At 43.2% G+C, this 9992-nt stretch overlaps 1 protein-coding gene across 1 annotated transcript in view; it reads left to right on the top strand.

Moving 5' to 3' along the window:
* Nucleotides 1–967: 967 nt before the first annotated feature.
* The window catches only part of IFT140 (intraflagellar transport 140), a 1373663-nt gene continuing 1364638 nt past the window's right edge, over nucleotides 968–9992 (top strand). The window contains exon 1 of the mRNA XM_086941301.1: nucleotides 968–1185. The gene's annotated coding sequence lies outside the window, so the exon portion shown is untranslated. The remainder of the gene's footprint in view (nucleotides 1186–9992) is intronic.

Raw genomic sequence — 9992 nt, 5'->3', positions numbered from 1 at the left:
ACGTTTTCTTGATATCAGGCCTTTACCATCTTATGAGCCGTTTTGGGACATTATTGAACGGCTGTTTGATAGGAAATTGTATTTCCAATTTAGAATTGGTACCCTTCCTCTAAATATATTTACTAACAAATGGTCTCCAACTAAAGGTGACAAATGCCATCATTGCAAAACCATGCTCGAGAACATTTCCCATTTGATGTTTGTATGTCCCTTGTACGCAAATCCTCGCCGTAGGTGCTTAAAACCTGCGTGTTTAAATCTGGGCACACGTAGAGGTATAGAGGCGCTAAGAATCCTTGAAACAGACTGCACACCGTGCATTGCTATTGCAGTTGCAAAATTTTTGGGGGGGCTTGGACAATACGGGCCCGCGATATTCAGCATTCCGTTGATGCTTAATGAATTATTGCCATTGAATTTTGTATGGTTAAATTTTATTTAAATGCTAAATTGAACTGTTTTAATTGATGTTTATGAATTGTTTTAAATTGAACAAGACAGCTTAGTTTAATAAGATTTTAATATGAGGATTTTTAAACAAAAAATTTAGTATTTATTCATTGTAGGTTGTAATGTGGTGTAATGTTTTTATGACTTGCTGTCGAATAAAGCTTTGAAATTTGAATTTGAGAGTGACCTAGTTGCTTTGCCAACACTTGTTTCATATGTTCACAGCATTTATTTTCGGCGAGTTTGGCCTAGGGGTTAGAGCAGCGGACTTTGAAGCTGAGGAACCAGGTTTGAGTCTGGCTGAAAGATCAAGCATTCTGTGATTCTGGGGAAATCGCTTAATATCTCCGTGCCTAAAATGAATGTGTCCGTCTGCAATGCAATTGGTGCTTATATACTCTCTTCGGGTAGATTTCACACTATATAAAACTGCAACAACCAACAACCATAAAGTAAAGTCGCCGCTGTACGGCGCCTGCGCAACATAGACCAGTCGGACAGCCTCGCTAATTTCCGTAACCCTTCGGCGGTTTCCGATGACACCACTCGATAATCTCCGTCGGTCGTCGCCATCCTCCGCTAGGCTGTTGTTAGGGGTAACAACGTCCGACGCGTCCTGGAAAGGAGGCGTCGTTTCTGCACTTCAGGAGCCCCGGAAACACTTCCAGGAACGCGAGGACCCCGGGAGTCGCAGCATCCGAGTGTGCAGGAAGAGCAACAACTGGGACATAGCCTGTGAGTGGGGCACCTCGGGTGAACGAACGAGCGGGCAGGGCCAGGAAATATCTAGAGTCAGAGTCCCATAACGCCTGCCGGCATGTGGCCCCGTACCAGTCCCTGCCCTGCTACCTGTGATCCCAGACCGTAGTTGGTTACAGTTCGGTAGTGGTGCCTTGCAGAAAGATGCTTTAAAAACAACTGCCATTCGAGTATAGTGGTTGACGGGGTGATTTCAGCACTTCTATGGTTTATCAGCCAGGTTAACGCATATTTCTAATGCTGAAGGGATTTTATGGCATGGCTGTTGTTTTGTTGGTTAGTGCTGGTGGAGAGTTGGTGTTTCTAGGGAATGATACTTTTTGTTGTTGGTTTTGTTTGGCAAAACCATTTTATTGAATTTGCCTTGGTTCAAAATTAACACCATCTGTAGTCTCCGTTTGCCTCTCTTGAGATGAATGAACTGGCCCACTAGTGACAGAGTTCTGTCTTTCAGTATTTTTCGGCTACAAACGAGGATCTCCAAACAAGAATGGAAACAAAAACATTCCGTTCCCTACAGTGTACTGTCCTCCCCTGTGACATTTAGCCATACCAGAACTAAATATCGTAAATTATGGACTTACTTGTGGCTTGGGTTGTATTGCCTGTTCTACACAAAGAACTCGAGTATGTGTGATTAACCGAGTAGGTCGCCCCTCTGTTGTCTCTTGTCAAATACTTTAATACCGATGTCGAGACTGTCAGGAAGTCGGTGCTGTCCTAATTAACGTGAGATTGTTAATAGCTTGAGGGAAGGATAATGGTTATTGTGTTGTATTGCCAGATTTATATAGCGTTACCTACCCCTATGTGGGACGCTGAAGCACTTGGTTAACCCACTATATCGTGGATGGTGTGTGGTTTGTTGGAAGAGTGTTGTCTTTGTTTTGATCCTGTGTGGGAAATGTTTCCATGTCACGTGAGAGGAGCAACGAGGAGCGGTTATCGTGTTTCGGAATGCAGCACTTATTAGTGTGATGGATGAGTAAGTGTGTAAAACCTATGGTTTTCCACAAGTTGACAGATTTGAGCAGCTCTGCAGGTTACTTTATAGTATTTCTTATTTTCACAGTTGCTGTACTGGGTTGTCGATTTCGATTTCAAAAACTTTATTCGGTATATTTAAAACATCCATAAAAGTATACATAGATAGAAAAAACTAAATGCATTACACATAGAGAGCTAAGAGTTATAAAAGATAATACAAGGCAATACTCCGTATACAACAAGGAAACAAAATTGGTCATGTCTAAAAACACTTAAAAATGTTTAAACGGGGTACAATCTCTATTTGAAAACTTAGTTGAGTCATCACTATAATGAAACAGGGATGCTTTTACGAATGTTAATTGCATCAATAATAAAAAGTGATACATTGAGACAAACATCATTTAACAAGCATCATTTAATTCGAACAAGTATTTTAGGGCTGCAGTATGCGATCCACTGCCATACACAAGTATAAGTGGTTTTAGGTAATAACTTCTAAGACCAGAATAAAAACAACTTAAAACGCACAGTTCTTTGCCTACTTTGCTCATCACATGATCAAGGAGTCGAATTCAGGGGACCCATTTTCAGGTTGGGGAAGGTGGACAATTCCTAATCTGAATCCAACTAGTGCAAAACGATGCATGAGATTAGGAATATAAATTAAATAGTCTTGACAACCCTCCATTACAGTAAGTGTTAGATAAAACTAGACAGTTGGTTTCCTTATCTCGCAATCCAGCCGGACTTCCCTCTTATAATTCATAACATTTTCTCTAATAGACTGCTTACTAAGTGATGAGACTAGCAGAGGGTTAGTTCGAATTGATACCTTAAATAGTTTACTGTACATAAAATCAATGTATAGTAACCAAAGGATCGTCAGTACATTGTCCAAGGTAAAACATTCTAGAATGATGGACGTTGTAAAACTAGTTTCCTCTTTGATCCATATGGAACGCCAGAGCAGCAGAGGACGACGTGCAACTATCTCTGAAAGGTGCTGGAGCCCTATTTCTCCATGAATGATCTCAGAAGAAGCCCTAGTGGGCAGACAAAGAAGGCGTTTGAGGAAACAATTTTCCTCGGTCTGAAGCACTTTACTATTGTAGTAGCCCCACACACCAGTCCCTTATGTGGCAATAGATAAAATCCTTGCCCTATAAATTGCTACCATCTCCTTAACGGACTTGGAGCTCCGCTTGGCAGAAAATCTAAAGACTCCATGAGTGTTTCTGCAAATTTTACCCCCAACATTAGTGATTTCACGGGACCATGAACCGTTACCCGAGAAGGTAATACCCAGGTAGCAAAAAGTATCAACAGAGGCTACTGGCGACTTATCCATGGAGAATGTTCACAATGCTTGTCCCTTAACCCATAGGCTGTCCTTCTTAGAATCACTCACCTATTTAGCATCTGTATTTCCCCCTGCTGCGGAAATGGCCCCCTTTGAGGCATTAGAAAAGGACAGCACCACACAGGAGGTCCTCCTTGCAAAATATATAGATCACAACCTAACAAGGCACCGGGCCCAGACGGGTACAGTGTGGAATTCTATAAACTTTTTGGCCCTCAAAAAGCCCAAAATTTAGCAAGACTATATAATTCACTGAGTGGGGAAGGTAGGCTACCGGAGTCGATGCTCGAGGCGACCATTACACTGATTCTGAAACCGGGAAGGAACCTAGAGAATGTGCATCGTATTGCCCGATTTCCCTCTGAAATCTTCACTAGTATTCTAGCAGACAGGCTTGCCCCTTATGTACAAGAGTTGGTTGACTCCGATCAAGCTGGATTTATCCTAGAGTGAGGGTGTAGTGACAACACAAAAAGATTGTGCCACTTCTTGGACAAGATACATCGTTCATGTGTTCCAGCACTTTTGTTGACCGTCGCTGCAGAGTAAGCATTCGACCGAGTGCACTGGCCATACCTATATCTGGTGCTGGAGCGAGTGTGCTTTGGGCCACGGCTCAGTAGCTGGATCCAATCATACTACACCGCTCCTCAAGCTAACACACGGGTGAACAGGATACGTTTGTCAACTTTTCATATGGAACGAGGGACCAGACAGGGATGCCCCTTGCCCCTTTTACTCTTTGCGCTCTATATGGAGCCATTTGTGGAAAGAATAAGGACCATCCTGCATATTTCTGGCATCGTGATGTGGGGGGCAGAAACACAAGATAATGCTTTATGCGGATGAAGTACTCTTGACTCTAACTGACCCGGATGCTTCTTTGGAGTCCATTTCGACTGAGCTTAGTGTGTTCCGGTTAGCCTCTGGGTTTAAAATCAACCCCCAGAAATGCCTGATCCTCTGTCTGTCCAACCCCGAGACAAAGCGTACTCGACTCCATGGACAATACCCGTACCAGTGTGCAGAGAGCGGTATCCCGTACCTAGGACTACAGATATACCCCACACTTACAGCCACCGCCGCGTACAACTATGAGAATCTCTTAAAGCTTGTGAGGAGCGACCTCACCTTGTGGAAGTACCACAAACTCTTGTGGCTGGGACACTTGGCAGTGGTAAAAACGATGCCCTTCTGCTCTTCCCTAAGCTCCTATACGTCAGGCAAACTCTGCCCCTCCAACTCCTAACGATGGGTCCTAGACTGGATACAATCACTCATGTGGGATTTCATCTGGGAGAGAAGGCGAGTACGGATGGCCAAGGCCTGTGCTTACCTCTCCTTGTCTGTAGGGGGTTTGGGTGTTCCGAACCTGTGCTGCTACTATCAGGCGGTGCAACTCCGCTACATGGTAGAATGGTCTTGTACACTTACAGAAAAACACTGGTGCTTTATTGACCATGCTATAGCGGCTACTCATATCTAGAAGATACCATGGCTGCCAGAACCACATAGGCTGAAGGGCATGTACGTTTCTCCAGTCGTAGGGGCTGCGGTTGGGATGTGGCACAGGGTACAGCAGCGACACGGTCTGTCCTCGCCTATCTCACCGCAGACGCCCTTGATAGGAAACCCAGACTTTCCACCTGCAGCTACTGGGTAGCGTTTAGGACATGGCAGGCGGCCAACTGTAAGCACATAGGAGACTTGTATAATGCAGAAGGGCTCTTGGCCTTCCTCACACTGCAATCCTGTTAAGTCCTGCTGACATGGCACGCTGGCAATACCGGACTGTGGCTCACTGAGTCACTCAGCCCTGGATCCGCCCCCATACCAGAAGAACACTGGCAGCTTTCGAGAAGTGGATCCTTATGTTAGCCACTGATAGGAAGCTACTTTTGGATATTTACTCCTTCTTGATAATCCCGCTCCGCCCCCATGTCTAACCAGCCCGTGCCGGATAAGAGAGAGAATGCAAACGTACCTACATGGACAAGGAATGGAGTGATATCATTCACCCAGTGCACACCTCAGCATTTAACACAACTAGTAAATAAATGCTCCTAAAAATTGCTCACTACTGGTATCATAGCCCGGCCAGGATAGCTACTTGGGACCGTTCAGGAGAGGGGCAATGCTGGCAACGCTGCGTGCAACAGGGTACACTCACACACATCTTATGGCACTGCCCTAAACTAGACTCCTTTTGGTCTAAAGTGCTGGAGGCGGTAAACACCATATTTCAAACAGATATACCCATATTCCCTAGCGATATACTTCTGGGTCTTTCTAACCCACTCACAGACCCGCTACGATCACACAGAGGCAGATCGATACCTTACTACTGGGGTCAGCAAAACAATTCTTACTTGCTAGGTGAGGAACGGGAGTCGTGCCATCACATTCGAATTGGCTACATAAAGTTTGGGACATATTTGGGATGGAGAAGCAAACTGCAATAGCCATGCATCAACTGCCCCGCTTTGATCAAATATGGCAACCCTGCATACAGTACCTGTCGGAGGAATTTTGCAAGCTGTCCTGCCCCCAATACCTACTGATCTTACTCTTAATGGCACAGACCACTAGCACATGAATGCCATGCTAGATGCCTAGACATCTGTGTCACCCCCATACATCTTCTCACAGGATTGATCCGCTTTCTGTCTTCTTTCATTCATTTCTATTGTTACTATATTATGCACACTGCCTATTTAACACTGGAACGCTGCCGGCCACTGGATGTAGGCGGATTGTTGTGTATTGTGTTAATATAAAATCAATATAATAGATTTAAATCTCAAATAGACATAAAAATTACAAAAATCTATTGAGGAGAACCGGAATTATGATTTTTCAAAGCTAAATATATTCTCTTAAATTTCTATAAATAGTTGTAATCAGCTTAGTGGGTTCTGAGCCACCGGGCCAGGAAGACTAACAATCTTCTCTTGGAAGGGCCGCAGTGGATTGGGAGCCAGTCACGGGGACCATTTAGGTCCAGGGAGACAGTTACCGGTCAGGTCCAGCAGTCCCAAGGTCCCCTCTGTTTTGTTTTGATCATTTACCTCGGTCCAGCAAAGAAGTGGTCCTGATGATGAGCAAGCTGAAGATACAGAAGAGATGTGGTGAGTGTTCATGGGGCCCCTGTGGTATCCACGAGCATCAGGGGGACATCGCCATACTTAGGACTCGATCTCACACAATGTGCCAGTGCAGGTCCAGTCAGCACTGGTCAACTGGTCACCCATGGGCTCAACACAGTTGAGGACACCTCGTGAGGGTTGGGACTCGGTCTCCCAGAAGAAACGTCAGTGTCCAGCAGCTGTCAAGCTTTCCTAGGCATCTGGGCTCTTGAGGGTGCAAGCTTTTTTAGCTGTTATAGCCCTGGTGCGTAACCGGGAAGTCGATCCACTTAGCCCTTGGATTCACTTCTTCAGTCTTGGCACAAGTGGAGCTATTTTCCATGAGTGGGTACAGCAGACACAGTTCTCTTTGCGGGACAACCAGGTTTAGCAGGTGAGTCTAGTATTTGGTGCAGCCTCACTTTTCTGCATCCAAGGAACAGCACAGCAGTCCTCCTCCTGTCTGACTTCCAGTCTAGTAGTGATCTGAAGACTTTGTGTCTGGGTTGCCACTTTTATACCATCTTCATGTTTTTGTGAGGGGATGTTTCACTAGCCAATGGAGCAGTAGCTCCCACAAGGCACACAAAATCACTTTACATCACTTCCTGGGTGTTTTACCACTAGACTATCCCAGAATACCGTTCTCTACAAAATCCAAGATACTACAAGACTTCTCCTGTGAGAAGCCCTGGGCACACCCCTACATTGTACCTTGCATACTGAGCTACTCCTACAAAACTGGTTCTGTAACAGGTTATCCTTCTCTGGAGGAGATCCCTGCCTATCTGCCTACACAACGGAGTAGGCCTGTTGAGGTGTGACTAGCATTTGCTTTACTGAGGCGGTAGCTTGAAAACTGTCCAACAAAACTACATGGAATGTGTTCCTTTTCGCTGCCTTGTTAAGTTCTCAACCTAGCGGTTATTGGAACACAACCTTGCCAGTGGTGGGATTGCGTTTGATGAATCGCTGTTTTCATACGAATCAGTCCCATTCCCTTTATAACTTTCAACATACATATTGTTCCTTAACAAATTTTAGGATTTGCCCACTTGATTAATTTATTGATTTTAAGATCTTATTTTGACCAATGTATATAATAATTTGAATCCTCTAATTTATTAATAATATTGCTTCTCACAATTAGGGTGTGGAATTTAATCAAACATCTGCTTGTCCATGGGACAGGTTGCTTCATAAATCTACTTGTCCTAGAACAAAATCCAGTTATCCCTTTATGCCATGTAATTCGGTGACAAATTATGGCAGCTATGTCATTATATAAGAGCTCTGAAATATCCTCTCTGATTATGGCAGTGCTTCTTCCATAGTTTGAATACTAGCAATTCCATTATGTTGCCACGTTTCCGCAGATCTACATACTGGGGCTGAAGGTAGTGGTAAGCAACAGTTCCAGGGTTGGAGTACCCTTTTGAGTCTGTGCAAACCTACTAACTTGCGTGTTTTAAGGGTTTTCACCTACTCTTCTCTAATCTTTTCCCATACTGAGAAAGGTTCGAAATTTACTCCTGACAATGGCAGACATAAAACTTCTTCCAGGGTTGGGACAAAAGTGGTTGGAGGGAAAGTGAACTTGCCAACACTCAGATTTTCACATGAGCAAATCTACAACTGCATATTTACTCATGCTAAAATGTAGTTCTTGAATATTTTCTAGGAGTACTATTTCTTGGCCGACGTCTGTAAAGTCTTGCAAATTCACGAAAGCCATATATCTGTACTTAATGCAAGGACATGGGTACACTTTTGAGAATTTATTTAATAATGAGCTCCTAATCAGGTCAGGCGTTAACCGTGACCTTTTGTGTTTATTAAAATTCTGTTGCTCTCTCTATCGGCCAGCTTCACTGTGAGTCGCAAGTAGCATATCGACACACAGTCATTTTATTCAGTGCCAGTAACTACTGTGGCAATGTGTGCTCTTTGAGACAAAAATAATTTTTGCTTTTGCCAATGTTTGTTATAATGGTGAGGGACTGGCAGCTCCCAAACCAATAAGGTTTTACAAAAAACATCCCAAAACAAGTCAGGCATTGGCAAAACCAAAAGGCTGACCAACAATTTCAGACCTATTGGCTTTACCAATGCATGTTTATTTTTATTTTTCCCATAATAATATATATATTTTTTGAAAATATTTTTCTTTTGGAAACAGAGAAGGCACAGGTCTTCGTCGCCTCTCAGATAAACCGAGGGCTGAAGAGTTGTTACATGCAATGTTCAGAGTAAAACACAGCCATATGGGCCCACATCCCGGAGGCTGGGCGGCGTAAAGTCAGTGCATGTCTCAAGGAATCATAGCCGTTCATGAACAATATGTATACATCACTGTATCCGTTAATTCTTATATTTGTTTACTCCCTCTCATGTCTTCCATGTAGTCTCACTCCTTTCCCACTGAGTAAATACCCTTCGCAGTATAGCATAGCCTTAACTTAGAACAAAACCCAACAAACCCCCCGTGCGTGGCTCCCATAATAATATTAAAACTGGTTACACTGATTTTCTATTATGAATATTTTTGGAAAATACTAGCATACATCAACATATTTTTCTAAATGATGCTGCGAAAAAATGGTACCTGAAATTTTACAGCAGTTTAGTGAAATGTTTTCAATTTTTTTTGTGAGTAAAGAATCATCAATCTTGCTTTCAAGCTTCTGCATATGTTTGCATCAAATCGGAGAGCATTCTGGGAACATGATACATCGCCTCATGCTGCTAAACATTGAAAATGTGTGTACACATTTTTACTGGAACCACTGTCAGTAGTGCAGTCTGAGCTTACACCATTTACTTAGAGCACTCACCCTAATAATAAAGACTTTGCATTAATGAACCATAAGTACAAGTTTGAACAGCATTAACACATGCACACAAATATTACCTTAATTACAGGCAATGTGTTTCCCTGATCCATAATGTGGTTCTCTAAACTGGCAGCCAAAGGGTTTGTGCTGCAGGGGGTTGGGCCTATTTGTCCCAAGGACAAAATGCACATGAAAACGTGTTGCTCTTGACCCCAAAAAATATGTCCTGGGCTTCGGCTATAGGAATATCACATCCCTGACATCATCCTTTTCTTCTGGGCTACATGCTCACAATGGGTTAATCTTGTTAATCTAGTACCTTAATTTGTTATTTGCATTTATTTAATGATAGTTATACTGACTGCAGTAGTAAACTTTGTGGCAATCACTTAGAATCTGACAATATTTTGTGACAATATTCCTGATAGTTATTTTTGACTTTTTGTGATAGTCCAATTTTATTTTAAAACTGGT

Source organism: Lissotriton vulgaris, chromosome 10 (assembly GCF_964263255.1).
Source record: "Lissotriton vulgaris chromosome 10, aLisVul1.2, whole genome shotgun sequence".
Classification (NCBI taxonomy): domain Eukaryota; kingdom Metazoa; phylum Chordata; class Amphibia; order Caudata; family Salamandridae; genus Lissotriton; species Lissotriton vulgaris.
This window is presented reverse-complemented; position numbering and strand designations above follow the sequence as displayed.